Here is a 4,570-nt window from a genome sequence, read left to right as displayed (position 1 = left end):
GCCCTCGCGGTCTGCAGGAAATGACCCAGCTCGTTGGGGAAACGATGCGTTACTGGGTTGCTCTTTCTATATATTTTTGTAGGACGGGGGCGGGGGGTGGGAGAGCAGATGGGAGATGCCTGTGGAAGTTGTTTATTTTTAACCCCATAGAAAATTTTGGGTTGGTTTTGGGTTTGGTTTTTGGCCTTTAAAAAAAATGGTCCTTGCTTTTGATGTTTATGCTGCCTACCTGTAAATCCAGATGTACTTAAGTGGCTGAAATCCTTGTTCTTAAATCAGATACACATTATAGTTTTGAACTATATATATAGTAAATATATATATATATATGCCTAACCCAGCAAAAAAAAAATAAAATAAAAAAAATAAAGTATTTGGGGGTGGGGAAATGCGTTGTTCTTTGAAATGAATCACAATTGGGGGATAAAATTGTGTTTCTGAGTGCCTCAAAATATGAATTGTTTTCATTTTTTTAAATAATTTTATACAAGTGTCAAAACAGCTGGCTGGATTATTTGGAATTTTTAAATAATCCTAACTTTTTTAAAGTAGATTTTGAGAACTGTCCTGTATATAACAGTAATGTAGCAATAAATGTGACATTTTATAACAATATTACTTTTTTTCCCCATATCTGTCTTTCAGATGTTGTATACCTATGAATGAAAAGTTGTAATAAAGGTTTTACCTTGTACTAAAAAAAAAAAAAAGGGAAGAAAAGGCAAGACAAGACAGGTTTTCAGACACTGTCTCTGTTCCTGTGCTCTGGGCATGGGTCCTACCCACCCGAATCAGTGCTGACCCCTCTGGCGAAGGTTTCCAGCACTGCCCATCACCATGGGATCTGGGCGCCTTCCCCAGCAGCCATCGGAAACGCCCTGGCAGACATGTGGGTGCTGGGGTCTCCCCGTCACAGCGCAGCTTCTCCCGTGGCTCTGCTGTGGCCGATGGGGTCCTCCGCCACCTCTCCGAGGTGCAGCTCACATTTTAGCCTGGGTTACAGGTGGCAGAGATCTCATCTTCATTCTTATGGCTGGAAAGATTTGTGTTGGGAATGCAGCCCCTGCCTGGCTGGAGGGAGGGGATGTCGCAGCACGGCTCTTGCTTCTTCACCTCTGCCCTGCCCCAGGGAGCACCCAGGGAGGGTGCAAGCTGGAAGTCAGGTCAAACGCACCCATGCCCGTACCCAGCATGGACTGGTAACGGGAGAGACAAGGTGGCAGAGCATTTGAGAGGGCTTAACCCCTGCAAGAATGGGCTGGATCCAGTACTGGGAGACAGCCCAGCCTCGCAGCTTCTCAGTCTCCCAGCCTCGCCCACAGGGTGAGGCCGTGCCCTGGCTGTCTGAATCGTGTAGGATGTCTCTCCGTCACCCTCAACCAAGGGCCCAGCCCCAGCCCCAGCATCTTCACCAAACCCACCACTGCCCGGGCAGGCTCTCCCCGCCCTCGTCCTTCAGGCTTCGCTGGGCAGGTCCCCGGTGCGTTGCCCCTCTGATCAGCAGGTATTTCCCCAAATCGTCATAGCTTCAACCCTTGTGGTTTCGGTGGTTGGGTTAGCCCTCTGCCACCAGCCCGCTCGGCACATCAGCGACTACCTTTTGGCAGAAAGAGAGTTGCAGCAGCTGCATCCAGGAGTACTGACCCCTCGTGGACACTCTCTCAGACCACGGGTCCAAAGAGGAGATGCTGTCTGAAGGCAGCCCTCCTTTCTCAGGTTTGCTGTGTTTCTGCTGTGCTTCTCCAGCTTCAGGGCTTGTCCACATAGGGCCAAGCAGGAGAAACGGTCCAAATTAACTGAGCGGTGGCTCTTGCAGTAATTAGTTAAATCCTGTTGAGCCCTGGCTGCCCTTCTCTCAGCAGCAAGCTCTGAGGTAGTGCATTGCCCTCCCCGAGCTGCACCGAGTGCATCGGGTGACAGTCCCTTTAATTCTGTGTCTTCCTTGTCCAGACTGATGTGCCTCGCCTCATCCTCCTTGCCTTCGCTCCCTCCTCACAGGGGTTGTCCCCTGCGTGCTCTCACATAGAAAGGCCAGTTCAGCCTTGGGGGTTGTGCTGCCGTGTGGCCAGAGCCTGTGCTGGGCCTGTTTGCTCTTTTCCCTTGAGCTGGCTAAAAGCCAGGACAGGCCCAGATGAGCCAAACTGTTTAAAGACACCAAATGCCTTGGTTATTGAGAAATCTGAGATGTGAGCTGCCGGGCCAGGGGGAGAGTGGCATCCTCAGAGTGAGGAGAGCAATCCACCCCTACCAGGACAAGGAAGGGTGGAGGACCAAGAAACCAAGGTTTCAGATCCAGACAAGGGAGAAATGCGTGCTTGGGAGCAAGGCTGCAAGTGGGTGGATGCTCAAGAGATGCACGAGGTTGAAGGTAAAGCAGGCAAGCCCTGGCTGCCAGAGCGGGCTTGGGCTGGGAGATCAGGTGAGGGCAGGAACAAGGAGCAACACACAGGAGCTGCTGCTGAGTGGCTGAGAGCAAAGAGATCACCCAGGAGCCAAGCAGTGGCCACCAACTGATGCAGAGCTGGAGGTTCCCGCCTGAATGCTCAGCATTTTCTCCGTGGAGATGAGTCAAGAGCTGGGATGAGGCTATCAGATCCGGTGGGCAAACATCATGTCATGGCTGGCACTGCCAGACACAGCCATGAACTGTCCTTAGAGCAAGGACAAGCTATTGCAGAGCCATCTCCTCTCGGAGCACCTCACTGCTTTAAATGGGGAGCAATTTTTGTTGATGCAGGGCATCAGTAGACACATCCCCACCTGCTCTGGTGGCCCGAGAGGTGCAGATCGCTTGTTCTAATGGTTGAACACAGCTTGGTGCTTTACCATGGTGTCCCTAAGGCAGGTCTGGACAGCCAGGCTCACTGCCCTTTCTTTTCTGCTTCCGAATCTAAAATGTGTGTGCCACAGAAGTCACCAAGAAAAGAAAGTGACCCTCCCCTTCCATGGCAGCTCACCTTCAGGAGTTGGGCTGTGGAGGTGTAGCTGTCCCAGTCGCAGTGTGAACGTTCTCCCAACAGCTAAAAGGAGTTTCTGCAAGGAAGGAGGAAGCATGGTATCGCAGCGTGGTGTCCAGAGCGGACTGCAAATCCCTTTGCACGGTGCTTGAACTGTAGATGACAGCAAAATATATTGAAAGGATGAGCTGCTAATATCGCTGTTGCTTTGTTTTAACCAGGAAATTGCCAGTATTACTGGATCTTTCCCTGTCTGCCTTGACTGGGATAAAGCAGTAGGATACACACGCACCCCCCCAAACTGCCTTCAGAACCCCAAGGCTTTTCTGAAGATAAACACTGAGCTGGTTTTCATTGCCTTTTGAGTTATTTTGCCTTTGTTACTAATATTTTCCTTTTGGCATCTTTCAGTGCAAAAAACGTTCAATGCAAATTGAAAGCCGAGACTCTCCTGCGTGTGCATGACTCCATGGAGCTAAACAGACATTAAAAAAGCAAAACCTGTGCAGCTCCTGTTCACCAGGCTCGCTTCCCCCACCGTACCCTTGGTAACGTGGTGGCTGTGGCAAAGGCACCGGTTTCCTGCAGGAACGCACGCCACGAAGCTCCCGTCTGACTTCCTCATGCACCAGCTGGTGTGTGGGCAGCGGGGAAACAGCTCGCAGAAATGAACCCAAAAGTCTGCACGGTTCAGTAACCTGCGTCACCCTGCCGGCACCTAGGCAGAGAAACACCCGAACCGTCAGTTTGAAACGTGGTGTTGAGTCAGTCACGGAAAGGGCTGAATAAAATAGTTGTTCCGTGTCCTGGGGAGAAAAAACAGGAGCTGGATTTTTTTGCAACAGGCTCTGCTCTGTGAATCTCAGCTCTCGGCAGCCAGCGCAGGCTGTGAGGGAAGACGACGGCTGCTGGTGTTGCTGCCGGACACGTTTCTGCAGGTCTGCGCGGGGCAGCACGGGAAGCGTTTGCAGCCCTGAAGCTTTGGCAGTGCGGCCGCAGGTCTCGGGCAGGCGAGCGCGTCGGGCTCCTGCAGGATTTGTTCACCAGAGGCTGAGCTGGCTTGGGAGCGGAGCCTGGGGAATGTTATGGAATTGATGGTAGATTTAGGACCCTCCGATGAAAAAATCTGGCTTGAAAATCTCTCTCCTGTTGGGAGAGGCTGAGCGGCAGCAACAAGGAGGGCTTGCACAGGCACTGATGGGCACTGGGGGAACTGCTCTGGAAAGGGGCCGCTTCCCTCCAGCACAGGGGATGAGAAGCAGCCCCAGCTCAGTGCGTGAACAGTTCCACCCCCTCAGGGCTCGTGTCCCCTCTCCAGCGTGGGGACAGCCCATCCCTTCGGGGTCAGGGCTCGTGTCCCCTCTCCAGCGTGGGGACAGCCCATCCCTTCGGGGTCAGGGCTCGTGTCCCCTCTCCAGCGTGGGGACAGCCCATCCCCTCAGGGCTCGTGTCCCCTCTCCAGCGTGGGGACAGCCCATCCCTTCAGGGTCAGGACTCGTGTCCCCTCTCCAGCGTGGGGACAGTCCATCCCTTCAGGGTCAGGGCTCGTGTCCCTTCTCCAGCGTGGGGACAGCCCATCCCTTCAGGGTCAGGACTCGTGTCCCCTCTCCAGC

Source organism: Egretta garzetta, unplaced genomic scaffold (genome assembly GCF_000687185.1).
Source record: "Egretta garzetta isolate BGI_Z169 unplaced genomic scaffold, ASM68718v1 scaffold345, whole genome shotgun sequence".
Lineage (NCBI taxonomy): Eukaryota > Metazoa > Chordata > Aves > Pelecaniformes > Ardeidae > Egretta > Egretta garzetta.
This window is presented reverse-complemented; position numbering follows the sequence as displayed.